This window comes from Equus asinus, chromosome 27 (genome assembly GCF_041296235.1).
Source record: "Equus asinus isolate D_3611 breed Donkey chromosome 27, EquAss-T2T_v2, whole genome shotgun sequence".
Lineage (NCBI taxonomy): Eukaryota > Metazoa > Chordata > Mammalia > Perissodactyla > Equidae > Equus > Equus asinus.
In genome coordinates, this window is record NC_091816.1 from 13,776,741 (window position 1) to 13,793,061 (window position 16,321).

Genomic DNA, 16,321 nt, shown 5'->3' on the forward strand with positions numbered 1-16,321 from the left:
GGGAGCCTGCCAGCCAACCCGCAACTGACCACAGACAAAGGAGACCAGCGAAGACCAGAAGAGCCCCTTAGCTGAGCCCAGCTCAAATGGCTGATCTGAAGAATCATGACCTTAAAAATGGTGGTTGTTTTAAGCAACTAATTTTGGGAAGGTTTGTCACATAGCAATAGCTCCCTGAAACAAAAATCAGTATGCATAAGTGAGGTGCTGCAGTAACAAAATCCTAAAATATGTGGCGTTGGCTTAGAGACCAGACAATATACAGAGGCCCGAAAGCTATAGAAATCTGGAAAAATGGTGACCCATATTAAATAGTGCAAAATAATTAGTAAAACCATTGTCTATGGTAAGTGGGATGACAGAAAATGTACCTTGTGAAATTTTAGATTTGAGCAATGAGATTTGCAGGCAGAACTTGAAAGTATCTCCTGCTAAAGAAAGAAGTGGTTCATTTGCAAACTGAATTTAGAGGGAATATAGAGGGTACAGAACAGGGTAGGATGGAAAATAAAACTTTCTCATCTCCAGTGACCCAAACCACTAAAAGATCAAACCCAAGGCACTGCCAGAGACATATAGACCTAGAGTAAAACATAAATCAAGATGGTAGTTATAAGACCCTTTGTTAAGATCTTGGAAAGAGAGGCTGGCCCGGTGGTACAGCCGTTAAGTGCACACATCCCGCTTCAGCGGCCCGGGGTTCGCCGGTTCAGATCCGGGGTGCGGACATGGCACCGCCTGGCATGCCATGCTGTGGTTGGCATCCCACATATGACGTGGAGGAAGATGGGCATGGATGTTAGCTCAGGGCCAGTCTTCCTCGGTGCAAAGAGGAGGATTGGCAGCAGTTAGCTCAGGGCTAATCTTCCTCAAAAAAAAAAAAAAAAGATCTTGGAAAGAATTAAGGCGGTACCCAGGATACTCTCTCAGCTGGACAAAAGTGCTTGTAGAAACTTTAAGGATGCCATCCCATAGCAGCCTGAATGCCAAAGCTGAGAATAGTCTAGAGAATCAGGCCTGTCTCAAAAAGAATTTGTCAAACAGAGTGGATTCAGATCAGATCCAAAGTAATGCCATGAAGTTTTTAAAGGGATTGTAAAGGCAACAGTGCCACCAGCTTGGACTAAAAGATTCTGAATTAAAGTTGTTCAAAACCGTAAAAGGCTCCTGGGTCCCCAATGCTTTACAGGCAGGAAGAAGGCTGAGCTTGCTGTGCATTTTCTCACGCCCTTTTCAGAAGTGGCAAAAGGAGAGTGATGGAAAAGGAAGGATGTCCCAGAGGGCAGAGCCAAAAGCCACGCAGAGCAATGGACTGGAGAGCCACTGCCATGATGGTGCCCAACCCCAGAGTGTGGGAAACGGGCAGTATTTGCGCCAGGGGATTTCAGAATCGTCAGAGACCAGTGTCTACCAATCTTCCCCTCTTCAGATGCCAGAGTTTGTTTATTTATTTTAAATTTATTATTTAAATTATTTTAATTCCTTATTATTTTAAAAGTTATTTTTATATTATATTTATCATTATTATTATTATTTTAATTTATTATTAGTGTTTGCCCGTTTCATCATTGTATGTTAGGTATGTTAAATAACTTATGTTTTTAGTTCATAGGTCTTTGGATCAAGAGAAACCACATCTGGACCTGATGTCAGTCACGAGATCCTAGACTTGGAGCAACATCCAATGGCATAATTACACGCAACTTTCGGAGGTCTTTGGTATATATATTATGGGAACATTTGTGGCCAGAGGGTGGACCGTGGTACACTGAGAGCAAAACTGGTTCCAATTCCCTACCCATCCCTGTGTCCAGTGTGGACTTTGCAGCTCCTTCCATCAAGAGGTGGAGTCTATTTCCCCAAACTCTGAGTAGCTTGGCTTTGTGACTTGTTTTAGCCAAGAGATTATGGTGGAAGCAATGGTTCACTATGTCCAACTCTAGGCCCCCAGAGAGGCCTTGCATGCTTCTACTCTTATTCTTGCTGCTCTGCCTTAGCTATGAAGACAAGCCTAGGCTAGCTTGTTGGAGGATAAGAGACCATTTGGAGCAGAGCCGTGTCATCCCAGCCAAGATCATCTTAGGTGAACCCACTTGATCTGCTAGCTGGCCACAGACATGTCAACATGCCTAGCCAAGATCACTGAAACCTCTTGGCATTAGCAGACCTCCCTATAAGAAATAAAAAATGGTTATTATTTTAAAGCACTAGGTTTTGGGATGGTTTGTTATGTAGCGATAACTGGCTATTACACTCTCACATAGCAGTCCAGAGGTTGGTGGTCCATGGATGGCAGCATGGCTCTGCTATCATCAACATGTGGTTTTCATCACCGGGTTCAAGAAATTCCTCCACTTGTCGATATTTTCCAGCCAGAGGGAAGGAGGAAACACCAAGGGGAGTGCATGTGTAATAAGTTTTTTAAAGGGCAAGATCCAAAAGTTGTCTAGATCACTTCCACTCACAACTCATTGGTAACAAGCTAGTTACATCACCACATCTTATCGTAAGAGAGAGTAGGAAAAGCAGCCTTTAGCCAGGCAGCAATGTGCCCTGAAATAATTAGTGATAGTAGGTAAGAGTGGTATTCCATGACCCAAAGGAGGATAAAAGAGAATGGGATCTTCTGTAAGAATTCAAATATGAATCAAGAGCTCGTGGCATCTTGATGAATGAAACAACTTTCCTGGAGGCTATGAATGACATGATCACTCAAGTGACTTCATTTCATGAAATAAATGCATGTTAGACTCCAAATCTGGAAACGTGAGTTCAAATCCTGCCTCTGCTATTTGCTCTCTGTGTAACTTTGATGAATTATTTAATTTTCCTTAGTCTCCTTTCCCTTACTTATTAAAAGGAAAGAGCCTTTCCTGGGTCCCAGATATAGTAACTGGATCAGAGTGGGAGCTTGATGGACGTTAGTTGAAAGTGAACAGCAATGAGGAATCTTATTGTACCTTACAAAAAGTAGGCTATATGCTCCCCAAAAGATGGTTTTTAGGGCCTACAGATCTTGGCTGGGATGGTAATTGTACATTTTTGTGCACAGGTTTTAAATTTCACTTGGTAAGGAATCAAGTTTGGTGTTAGCGTGGGTATATCCATCCTAAAGGCTTCTACTCAAAGACCCCTCAAGAAATATTCAAAGTTCCCTTCCACATAAAGCCAGGCGCCCCAGGGGAGTTGTGATGTCTCCCATCACCGACAACTGTGAGCCGGAACAAGTCTTCAGGAGGTGTGACCCCACTCTCTGACCTCTTTGTGGGGAATCTGAAGCCAGGCTTTTAAAAAAGCTGCTGCCACTGAAACCAACTTACCCATTCCCACCAAGGGGTTGTCGCAACGCCACGACTTCTAGTCCCTGCGCCTCTCTCCTCTGTGTGGAGGTCCTGGGACCAGTCAGTCCCACAGACATTTTCTAAGCCCCGAAAGCCACCCACAAAGGTTGCTGTTGTTCCCCATGCCACCTTGCTGACTTGAGCCCAGGGCCTTGCTCTCTACCCAGCTGAGCTGGAGGTGAGTTGCCCCAACAAGGACAGAGCATGCTAAGGAAACTGAGGCTGTGAGGAAGTAACTAAGGCTGGGACTCTCTCGTGCTGCTCCCACAGCCATTCTCATCGTGTTCCTAGACCAGTTGTTTCTCTTCCCCACCTGCATTTTGCTAAGCAGGTAGAGCCTTCCTTCCACGGCTCCATTTCCCTCACGCTCTTCTCTCTTCACTGGCTCCCTGAGCAACAGCCATGTCCTGCAAAGCCTTTGGCTGTCAGAGCTCACCAGCGTCCCTCCCTCCCCACTTCCCTAGCCTCTCTGCACCTCCTGTGCCTTTGCTCACAGCTGCTCCCCCTGCCTGCACTCCCTTCCTCCTACTCCTGCTGGCGAACTCCTACTCAGACTTCAGATGAGAGTCGACTGTCACCAGCAGCTCCTTGCTCTGTACTCTGTCACCCTGTTCAAATATATACCGAGATATGTCATTTTTCTGCTTCCATTTCTATCTCTACCCTAGACCGGCAGCTCCACAAAGGTAGGAACTATTTCTTCATTTTCTATTCCCAGAGCCTAGTGGAGTGGCTAAGATTGAGAATGAACTTGTCCAAGTTCACAGAACAACTGAAACAGAATCCCGTTCAGGATTGCCTGCTAATCTCATCTTACCGCCCTGGCTCTCAACACTAATAGCATATTGTTTCCCCATAGTATATTATTCTGTGAAATGGAAATGGACTTTTAAACAGAAAGAAAAAATCACAAGAAGCACACTTTTCTTCATTACCACCCCAGCACTGCCTGTGCTGCAGCGGAAATTGCAGGTGATACGTAAAGGGGAAGGCAGACATTCAGTTAGTACATTCACAACATGGTTGAAGAGCCAGAAGCACTTGCCACGCCATCGCCTCGTATCAGACACTAGGATGGCATCCTGCATCTATCAGTTCACTGTGGCATTTTGGAGTTTGCTATGGCATTTTGCAGTTTACTATGCTTTAACCTAAGCTCTTCTCACTTGATGCAGAATTCTGAAGCCAAATGGGGTCCAAAGTTAAGTCACTGGCGTAGGGTTAAGGGACTCTAGGCTGAGGGGTGTGGTTGGTGTTAGAAAGTCTGAGTCTTTGGAAAAATATGTGTCAGAATCCATGGTTGGTCACACTGCAAATCAGTGTGCATATACGAGTTCCTGCATTCCCTGCTCTCAGTCTTGAGTGGGGACTAACACATTATCTTATAATAAATGCTATGATAAGGGTACTTGTGGGAGCTTTTAGCACAGGTTACCTGACCCAGGCTTGGAAGATCAAAGAGGTCAGGGCAGCTGAGTCTGAAGGCCTAGCAGCATTGGCCTAGGAGTGTGGACAGTGTGTGTTTGTGTGTGTGTGTGCGTGTGTGTGTGTGTGCGCGCATTGAGAGTCAGCTGGCAGGAGACAAGAATGAATCAGATCCTGAAGGGCCTTGGGAACCGTGTTGATTCATTCACTCAACAAATATTTACTGTGCTCCTATGATGCCTTGCACTGTGACCAAAACAGGTTACAATAAGTGAGGCTTTATTCTGAGAGCATGTGGCAGTCAGAATTCTAAGACGGCCCCCAAGATCTTCACCCCTGGGCACCTTCTGTGTGGGCAGAACCTGGGACTATGAGGGGATAATACTCCCATGTGATTGATTATATTATGTTACCTGGAAAAAGAGACTTTCTGGATGTAATTAAGGCTACTAATCATTTGAATTCATCAAAAGGGAAATTGTCTGGGCGGGCCTAACGTAGTCACATGAGCCCATTAAATCCGGGTGTAGAGACCCAGAGATTCAGTGCACAAAAAGGATTCAGTTCAAGAGAGCTTTTCTATTTATGGCTTTGAAGATGGAGGGGAACTGAAACAGCCTGTAGGAGCTAAGAGTGGCTCCCTGTTGACAGCCAACAAGGAAACAGAGACCTCAGTCCTGTGACCACAAGGAACTGAATTCTGTGAACAACCTGCATGAGCTTAGAATAGGACCTCAAGCTCCAGGTGAGAATGCAGCCTGGCCTACACCTTGCTTTTGGTCTTGTGATACCCTGAGCAGGGAACCCAGGCACACCATACCCAGACTTCTGATCTACAGAACTGTGAGCTAAGAAATGGGTGTTGAATTTTAGCTGCTGGCTGTATGATAAATTGTTTTACAGCAATAGAAAACTGAGAGAGGACATCTCACCACAAATTCAGATCTGACTAATGTTTGAGCATCTCCTATGTGCTAGGAGTGGTGCTGGGAAGGTCCATATATGCTAAATTATGTAAGTCTCCCTTTCATCCTTAATGAATGATATTACTTTTAGTTGACATCATTAGTATGCCCCTTCTCTACCATGGAGCAATTGCGCTGTTTGGATGGTATTCTCAAAACTCCCAGCCTAAAGCAAACAGCCACTCCATCCCTCTTGTTACAGTGGTTGGTGTAAACAAGAATATATGACCAGGCCTATGACAAGTAGTGCATGGCATTCACTAGGCCAAATGATTGGTTCAGGAGTGAGCATGTGATGTAAGTCAGTCTAGTCGGAGGGAGTTCCAATAATTTTGTTCAGCGATTGGGGAAGAGAAGTTCTCTACCTTATTCTGGGCAATGTGATGTGCAAGCTGGGAGGCCTGGAACTGCCACCACCATTTTTCTCCCAAGAGGAAAGCATTTGAAGGAGGACAGAAACAAGAGACTCAAAGAGAGATGCATCTGGAACCCTGATCAAACCATGCCTGAAGCTTTTACCATTTATGGACTCGTTAGAGGCCATGAACTAAATCATTTCTCTGGTATTTAAGCCATTTTGAATTCAGTTTTCAGTTATTTGCAAGTTAAACCATCCTGATACATTACTATTCCTAATGGGGGCATGACAAACTGGAACTCAAGGAAATTATTCCTAGAGGTCATGAAGCTTATAAGTGGCAGAGTTGGGATTTAAAACCCAATCCTTAGCTCCCAATTCAGTGCTTATTCCATTACACAAATGGCCTCGCCCAATTTATCTTTGTTCCATCCTAACTGATAGAATATCTTTACTTCCCTAGGAAAAAATCACTCTCATCTTAGCCATTACCCCCTTCTCCTTATTGCTAGAAAGGGACCCCCCAGCTTTGCGATCTAAATGTTTCCCTGTCTCAATTTTCAGCACCATCCCATGTCTCAGTCTTCCCAACCACAATTTAGATCCCATCAAGCCAGCCTATATCTGAAGAGAACTCTTTTTTTAACTCGCTGCTTTTTCCTTCAACGGGTCACAGCACTGAGTCATATGTAAATAGCACAGACCTTTCCGGTAAGGTGGAGGATGGTGGCTTCAGCCAGTCAGCAGGTGAGGAAAGCGCCTTACTCCACTGTCCCCAAATCCCCAGGGAGCCGGCCTCCTCCATCTCTGAGGAAAGTCTCAGGAGGTGGGCAGTGAGTCAACAAAAGAGAAAGCCCAGAGATAAATGAGAAGGAGCCCCACTCCTTAGCAAGAAAATGTCCCATTAATCAATGTCAAGACACTCCCACCTCCCACAGGACTGGCCTCCGAAACAAAGTCAAGGAACCAAACACAAGTTCCTTCCTGTCGCTTGAAAGCAATATTACTAGCAAATTAGCAAACATATCTATCAGTGGTAAATGAAAATCAGTGGGTTATGGAGTTTTACAAAGAAAGAAAAAGGAGAGAACTAGCAGCAGAAAGGCAACACATCTTATAGAGTTTGATATTTCCTCCATGGAGCTTATGGCCCCGCCAGCTTCACAGCCCCCACCCCCACTTCCTTACCCCGGGGAGGGGCCTCACCCTGTTTCCAGACACTGCAGTGGCTTCCTTCTACTCTCTGCCCTCAGGAACTGAGCTGTGAGTTTTTCCAGCGCCGGAATAATGGCTGGCCAAAGTGCATGAGCCCTCTCACCCTGGGTAGGGGTGCGGTGTGTTTGTTGGGACATCTCTTTGAAGTCATTCTGCGACTTGTGCATGGTGCAAAGAGGGCAAGTGTTGATCTTAAGGCGCCTGGTGATTGCTTCTTCCAGGATTCCCTCTGCCTAGCAATGATTGGCTGTGCAGCCAGCAAGGAGCCTTCAAACGACTAAGGGGGCAGGACGGGGTGATACAGTTTCCTGCTTTGGGAAAAGTAGGGGGACATTTGGGCTGTATAGAGAACAAAGACAGAAAGGATGGTCCCACCCAGCCCCTGAGCTGTGAGTCAGTCGGGGGACGTGGCTGAGGGGACTTTTCTTTGTCTGTCTTTCTTTTTAAGAATCTGGTAAAAGTCACAGGCCCTGTTGTAAAAAACTCAAATAAACAACAACAAAAACACATTTTCTGGGGATTCACACACACTTTGGGGGCCCAATTATTCCTAAGAACCCCTTGTCTTAAGAAAAACCACTACGCTCTAGAGACAGGCCCACCTGGCATCCTTCTCAACGAAATGTAGCTAAGGGCATGAACCTGGCACTCTGCATCAGGGGCAGCTGAGGCTGCTTTGAACTAACAAAGGGGGCCTTAAATCACGGAATGGAGCGTAGCCTTCTTCCGACATCTGGAATTTTAATGAGGTAGGGTCAGGCAGGCAGAGCCAGCAAGTGTACTTTAGGGCTCATAGAAAAGCTCTTTTATAAGCATCTTGCTTGATTTTCCAAGCATACAGAGGGCACTCGATAAAGGCATTTTGCTTGTTTTCTGTGTTTGTGAGGAAGACTGGCCCTAAGCTAACATCTGTTGCAAATCTTCCTCCTTTTGCTTGAGCAAAATTGTCCCTGAGCTAACATCTGTGCCAATCTTCCTCTGTTTTATATGCAGGATGCTGCCACAGCATGGCTTGATGAGCAGTGTGTGGGTCCACACCCAGGATCCAAACTCACGAACCCTGGGCCACTGAACCGGAGTGCGCAAAATTAACCACTATGTCACCAGGCTGGCCCCTCAATAAAGATTTTTGAGAATTAATCTGTTCTGTTGAATAACAGAGATCTTTAGCAACAACCACTGCTAAACTGCCTCCTCTTCTGGGGAGTTGGGAAATGCATTAAAATTCACCCCACTCATTCAGCTTAATCATCTCGTTTTGGCCTCTTTTAAAGCCTGGCTTAAGTTTCAGGTGAGTGCATAATTCTCAGAGGCTGACTGGCCTCCTCTGCTTCCTGGATTGGGTCACACAGCTAAAGGGGCAGGCACAGCTGAGAACTGCCAGCCACTCACACACCTCCCCTCCAAGACCACTTGCCTTTCTGGAATCTTGTTCTGTCACGGGTGACAAGTCAGGAGCAGGCTGCTTGTCCTGATCCAGCCCTGATCCACCATGACAGAAGGGGAGAAGGCAAAGGCTCACAAAAACCCAACTTTTTTCCTCTTCAGTTCAAGCTCTCACTGAGAATGCCCCCATACCCCTAGAGTCAGCCCTCTTTTTCAGCTCTGTGTCCTAGACAATGAATGCCACGAACTGCTTTGCAACAGAAGTACCCAGAAGGGGGCTCTGCTAGGTTCCAGGAACCTCCTCTCTGCTCAGAACAGGCTCTTCTCTGCCTTACAGCCCAACTGGCTCAGTCCCCACTCCAGGATCACTCATCCTTAAGGGGATCGAAGGAGGGTGAGGGGAGCTAGAAGGGAGTGGGCAGCCCGCTTGCTAATGGTGGTCCCTCAGGCATCCAGGAGTCAGGAGAATTTCTGAGGGGCACGTGCTGGAAGAGCTGGAGCACCTTCCCCACTTCCCTCCCAACTGGACCCCATCCATGGTTCAACAGGATGCGTCTTCTGGGCTGCAGTGTGCATGGCCTCGTTTCCGGGGTCTGAGTCAGGAGAGCTCACTTTCCCACTTCCTGAATGGGTTGGATGCTCTGGGGACCTTTCAGTCCCTTCCCCGGTCTGGGGTTCCCCACAGAAAGAATGGCACCCATTCCATCAGTGATGATACAAAGCTTAGATAGACTCCAGACCATAAGAGCCTGCAAACAACTCTGGAAATTGCTTCCTTCAAGGTGAAGACATTTGAAAGATAAGGAAACTGAGGCCCAGAGTAATTAGGAAAGAAAATGTATTTGCAACATTTGACATAACCACTCACCTGACATTCACATGCTTTCCAACTCCAGGTTCAGTTGCTGCATCTAGGTCTTTCCATTTAAAAAATGTTCATAATGAGCAGATTTGCTGAGATGACTCAAGGTCTAGGTGGAGCAGTATAAAAAATCCTCTAGCACAGATAGGAGACTGGCCCAAAAGGAGGAGAGACTCCTGTCTCTCCACTGCAGATAAAATGTGGTGGACAAAAGCAGATTATAATTGGGAGCATGTTAACAAGGACAGCCGATTAAGCTAATTCTCGCTTCAGACACTGTCCGACTGCCAGTGGAGGTTATCATATCTTTTGTGTGATTAAACCAAAACCAATGTCCTGGGCAGTCACTGTGAATGTAGATATTTTTCAAACGGAAATGATAGCTCTTTACATGTAAGTAGAAAATGAATGAGCAGGAAAACTCGCCCATTCCAACAAAGACAATGCAAGTGACTGACCCTTTGGGAGCTGGTAAAATCTCTAGATGAATAAAACTAGTTGTAATGTGCCAGTTAAATGTTAAAAACAAGCCATTTAAACCAACCAACCAACAAACAAGCAACTTGTGAGTTAGCTAACAGAATAGTCTAATAAAGAACACCGAAGGCTCCCAAATGTGTCGTTTCAAAGATGGCCGCCATCACCATAACCACCCAGCCAACGGCAGGCTCAGTGCATTCTCGTTGCTCTCACATGGACAGTTCATCTTCTTCTTCTCACCCTGCCCACAAGTGTTTGTCTGGCTCCAGACTTTTCAAATAGCTTCTCATTTTGTTCTGCAGCTTTCCTAGTAAGTCTTTAGCCCAAGATAAATCACCAGGGAGGACTCCGGACTTTGGGACATGCTGGGGGAGCCTGCAGTTTCCATCCCTCACCAGCTGGAGAATGAAGAGAAGCACAGCCGGAGCACAAGCCTGGGCCTCCAAGTGCGGTGACTCTCCGTACTCCTGACTGGGTTTGTGTTCTCATTCTCCTGAAAGGCAACCCTAAGATCTTCCCTAATAAGGACTTTCAGACATGAGAGCTTTCAAACGTAATCTGAAGACCAAAATGTAGTTTGGAAGCTTTTGAGGCAGCATTCGGAGAGCTGTCGGCTAAGCCTGATGCCAGTTACTTATTTTATCAAGTATCAACACTTATTTAACACCTGCCCTGTACCAGACACTGTAGACATGAGAACGTGAGTAGAAGAAAATCTGTTTTCTAAGAGTTTGAAATCTAGTGGAGAAGACAGATAGAAAGCATCTCTTTGCAGCGTATGATAATCGCTATAATAAAAGGTAAAACATGATAGGGAACAGAGTAAAGACCTTTTGCCTGTTCTGAGTGAGGGAGAGCTTCTGAAGGGGGTGACACTTGCCCCCAGAAGGAAAGGATGACTAAGAGCTCAGCAGGCAGAGGGGATGAGGGTGTGAGCAGAGCAGGGTGTGGAGGGCATTCCAAGCCAAGGACCCAGCACATGCTAATCCACAGAAGCAGGACGCAGCGTGAAAGCAAGTGTGAGCTGAGTCCTCTTCCTCCCCATCTAGCTTCTTCCTACTCATCTGCAGGTTTTGGTTTAGAAAACAGTTCCTCCAAGATGCCTTCTCTGACCATCCCCACCCCACCTCTTGGGACTCTCTTCTTCCTTTTTGTTTTTCTTTTTGGAGAGGTTTTTTAAGTTGACAAAATATTGGCTTAGTTTTAGGCATACAACATAACGACTTGATATACATATATTGTGAAATGGTCACCACAAATTTAGTTAACGTCCGTCATCACATATAGTTGCAATTTTTTTTCTTGTGATGAGATCTACTCTCTTAGCAACTTTCAAATATACAATACAGTGTTGTTAACTACAGCCGCCATGCTATACGTTACATCCCCAGGGCTTATTTGTCTTATACCTGGAAGTTTGTACCTGTTGACCATGTTCACCCATTTCCCTCACCCTCTACTTGCTGCTTCTGGCAACCACCAATCTGATTTCTGTTTCTATGGGTTTTGTTTTTTTAAATTTCACATGTAAGTGTGATCACATAATATTTATCTTTCTCTGCTGACTGATTTCCCTTAGCATAACACCCTCAAGGTCCCTCTATGTTGTCACAAATGGCAGAATTTCCTTCTTTTTTAATGGCTGAATAATATCCCTTTGTATATTTATATATCACATCTTCTTTATCCATTCATCTGTTGATGACACTTAGGTTATTTACATATCTTGGCTATTGTGAATAATGCTGCAATGAACAGGGAGGTGCAGCTATCTTTTCAAGATGGAGATTTCATTTCCTTTGGATAAATAGGAACTTCCCTCCTAATCACAGTCCTTATCCTCCCGCTCCTTCCTGGTCTGTTCACAGGTCTGTGTTCTCTGTTGTTGTAAGCTCCACGAAGACAGATCATTTTTGTCTTGCTCACAGTTTTAGCCTCAGTGCCGAGCAAACAGGCATATGGAACATGGCCTGCAGTAATCTCTCAAGAAATATCTTTTATATAGTTAAACTAAAATTTCTACAAAAATTGCATCATATATGTTTTCTAATAGAAGTGGAAAAAAATTCCACAATGTGCTCAAGAAGTTAGTGGTTAAATGCTAATTAAATTATCAAGCACTTGCAGTATCCATTATGTGAGATCTAGTTGAAAAAACAGGGGGTCTCAAGACACAAGTCCCGTCTCTGTTACTAAGGAGTTTTGTAACCTTGAAGGCACCTCCCTTCTCTGGGACTCATTTTCCTCCTCCGCAAAATAAAAGGATTTCAAAATTGTGTTCAATGCTCGTTCCCATCCTCACCCACGACTCTTCACTTGTTTACTGAAGCCCAAGGCAAAGCCTGCATCCAGAATTTTTAATGCAACTCAAATTATGGTCAACCATGAATACTTTTGGAATTTTCTCTTTGAATGTTTCAACACCTCTCTCTTTGCCTTTCAAGTAAAAACTTGATGTTGGGCCCAATTCTCTAGGGGAACCTAAGACACGTGCCCAGGGAATGACATGGCACTGGTGAGGATCTGGAGAGAAGACATTGGCAGAGCTTAATTAGCTGAGAACAGAGAGACATTTATGATGGTGCTGTTCTGTTCCCTGGGACCTTTGGGAGTCACAAGAGCGCAACTCTGAGAGTGGAACAAAAGGTGCGGCCTACTGGCAAACTTCGGACTCAAGGCACATCTCCCAGTTCCACTATCATCCAAGGAGTTCAGCTAGATCTGAACCAAAACAAACAAACAAACAAAACCAAACACTACCACGTAACTGCACAGTGTATTCTGCTTCCTGGGGGAATTGCAATGGCGCACAAGAAAACGACAGAAATGACCTCTTTAGCTACAGAGCCTACTGATGTTTTCAATTAGAACCAGATTCAATAGATGAAAATTGCTAGCTGAATGGGTGGCATTTGCCTCCCGGCGAAATTAAGATGCCAACAATATTTAGGATTTTTGAAGCTGTGAAATTCAAACAGGGTGCCTCTGGAATGTAGGATGCAGGTTAGACTATGTCAACATCAGGACTTGAGACTAACAAGAATCCATGTAAAATTGAATGATATTTGCCATCTTCCCTCCAAAAAATTACACACCAAAGACTGCTATAAATGTGTTGCTGATGAAGCTAGAGCATTCTCTGAATATTAGCCAAGGACTTAGAGTACTTCCCAAAAGGAAAGCCTTCATTTAGAATTCAGAATGAAAGATAAGTTGTAATCTTGGACACTGAAACATATCCATTATGAGGAAGTAATGTCATAACGGAAGTTTTAATGACTGGCCAGGAATATTGGAAAGAGATAAGTAAATTGTCAGAATTTGTTAGTGTGTGTCTGGTGTGGTTGTGTGCAGAGCACCCTGCCCCTTCTGGTCTGCATTTGCTTTAGTGAAAATGGGTATATTAAGCAATCAGAACTTGAACATCTAACTTCTTTATTCAACTCTACACCCACTGGGCAGCATTCTGATATTAATTTGACTTTTCAAGTAAATTTCCATATTGGAAAGAGAATGTGCTAACCTGCCAACAAGAGTTTTGAAGGACCTCCTTAGGAGATCTATTTCACAATAAAATTGATGACTTGCCTTTTTGGTCTGTTAGGCAACATCTTAGAAGTTGAGCATAAATGAACCAGGTTCCCATGAGCAAATAGGTTCTCCGAGTGAGCTGACAAAAGTTTCTGTTGTAGTGATGCTACCAGGAAGCAGCCATCCTGGGGAGCCGACTTTAACACACTTGTTCACTGCCACACCAAGCTTCCAGTGGCCAGGAGCATGAACGGACCCTTGACAGGATGTACATTCCAGAGTGTTTTCTTTGAGAGGAAGTACATTTTTTAGAACACTTTCCAAGAGAATTGAGAAAGAATCAAACTCTTTATGGATAGGAAAGACAATACCCATGATGCTCTTTGTGAGTTATAGGTGCTGCCATTTGCAATGAGAGGATCAAGCCACAGCAGTTACCGTGGAAATCGTTCACCAGATATTTATGCAGTGTCTGTCACATGCAAGATAGTGTGAGAGATACAGAACAGAAACAGGCATGGATTTACTTCTAGGAACTTTCAGTCTAGGAAAGGAGAGAAGATAATTTGTATAGTAGAAAATAGAAACTGGTATGCACCATAGAAGATATATTGAAATGTTATTAATAGTTCAGAGGAGGAAATCTATTTTATTTAACAAACACTTCTGTAGTACTTAGTGTGTGCCTGGCACTGTTTTAAGCCCTTAATATGTAATAACTCATTTAATGCTCCTAATGACTTTTGAGGTACATACATTTTTATCCCCATTTTACAGATGGGGAAACTAAGGCAAAGATACAGCGAGAAACTTTACCAAAGTCCTGTGGCTAGGAAGTGGCAGAGCTGGGATGTGAATTGTGGTGGTCTGATCCTGTAATCCTTGCTCTGCCCCGACCCTGCCATCTTACGATGGGCTGTTGGAGAATCCAAGGACTCTTTCACGAAGGCGGAGGTATTTACACAGAGCCTTGCAGAGGGTGGGCAGCTTAAGGATGTGCAGACATGGAAGGAAACACATTCCTGGCAAAATAAACAGTGTGAGGGAAGGTGGGAGTCTAGCATGCTTGGAACTATTGTTTCCTAGTAAACCAACAATAGTCTTTCAGCCATAGCACAAATTCAGGTTCAGAAAGAATAACTTGTCAGAATAAAGGGCCTGAATAAAGGGTCAATTATGAGGAAGAAACAATGGTTGAGAATCTAGCCTTTTGAACTTCAGTTTCCACGATTTCCATTAATTCTCTCTACCCGAGTCTTCAGGGGAGTAATTGACTTGACAAGAAGGCGTGGGTTTGATAGGAGCAAAGCTACATTAGGGCGCTGTGACCAGAGCAGTTCAATCATATCCTGACATGGCATGGACCCAAAGGCAGGGTTAACCACTGCCCTGGAACCTCAGGGTTTGGTATTTCCTGATCAATAGGGAGAGGTAAACAGACTACATTTATTTTTGTATATCCTAGAGCAAAGGAGAAGGCCATGCTGGAAGACCAAGGGTAATCCTCTCTTTCTTGAGAAAAAATCCACCCTATTTAAAAAACAAGATCTCTTCTACTGCTGCAAGGATGTCTCATGAGGCTTTAAAAGCAACCAAATCATGATGGTAGCACTCTTCATGAGCAACGAGATTACTCACTGAGTCATGGCGCTGAGTACACAGCTTGAAGAAACTGTGATGGGCAAATGTATGATATTTCCTTTAACCACTTCCTGATTTGCTTCATATCCATCTCCTGAATTAGGACCATGATTAATAACCAGGAAGACTGAAGAACAGGTATGTGATCCTACAAAAGCTGAGTCAAGACAAGTAAATAAGGATGCCAGGGTTCTGGACCGTTCCCTTCCAGGGTGATGTGGCTAGGGGCTGTACTTCTTTTGACCTGAACACCAGCCTCTGGCTCATGTCCACGGACTCTGGTGGAAGGCAGGGAAGGCGGTGCAGTGGTGGTGCAAGTAGTTCACATTTGAATAAAACCTGGTCCAGATGTTGGATCCCCAAGCTTGCCATCACCATCCCAGGGTCCTGCCTGGTAAAGAGGAGGAAGTTGTGAGCTTTGGCTCCAGATGGAGCTGGGTGCATGTTCTCACTAGCTGTGCAACTTAAAGGAAGCTACAGTGAATCTCAAATGGAAAGTGGAGATTATAACATTTTATTTAAGAGGCCATTTGGGAGAATCAAATGCAGTGATAGAAAGCACTTAGCACAATAATAGATGCTCAGAAAGAGGTCCCTTGTCCGTCTTCTCTTCTCTTCCTTGATAGATTCATCCACACCCTTGTAACACCAGACATCCTGAGTACATATATCACATCCACTCCTCACATGATTCAACAAGAAGGCAATGCTGAAAATCAGAGACTCCAGCCTTGTAAAGGAGAAAAGAACTGGAACTAAGAGCTAAAAGTGGTATTACAATTGGAGCCTGTTGGAGCCTGTGACAGGAAACACAGGCAAGAGAGAGGCATTCAGCTTAAAGGACATTATGAAATCAAAAGAGAAAAGTGTCCACACTTCCTGAACTAAGATTTCGAGCATTGCTTGTCTGCTGAAGTCATGCCTCTGGCTAACATAGTCCCTAACAGGATCTTCACACGAGGAACCTGAACCCTTTACCTCCTTCATCAAGCACCAACGGACTAGGATGGCTTGCCTGAACCAGAGGAGAGGGACTGGTTATTGACGACACACCTCCTAAAAAAATATATGAGGTTCGGGGTTGGTTGCAAGCGGGAAAAAGGCAGTCCTAAGCAGC

General features: G+C 44.6%; 2 long non-coding RNA genes across 2 annotated transcripts in view; one reads left to right on the top strand and one right to left on the bottom strand.

Annotated features, from left to right (window-relative positions):
• Window positions 1-1,779, top strand: part of LOC139042286 (uncharacterized) — a 31,688-nt gene extending 29,909 nt beyond the window's left edge. Inside the window, exon 3 of the long non-coding RNA XR_011498846.1 lies at window positions 1,606-1,779. This is a non-coding gene — a long non-coding RNA (uncharacterized lncRNA). The remainder of the gene's footprint in view (window positions 1-1,605) is intronic.
• Window positions 1-16,321, bottom strand: part of LOC123281457 (uncharacterized) — a 75,994-nt gene that overhangs the window by 24,786 nt on the left and 34,887 nt on the right. The gene's annotated exons all lie outside the window — the stretch shown is intronic.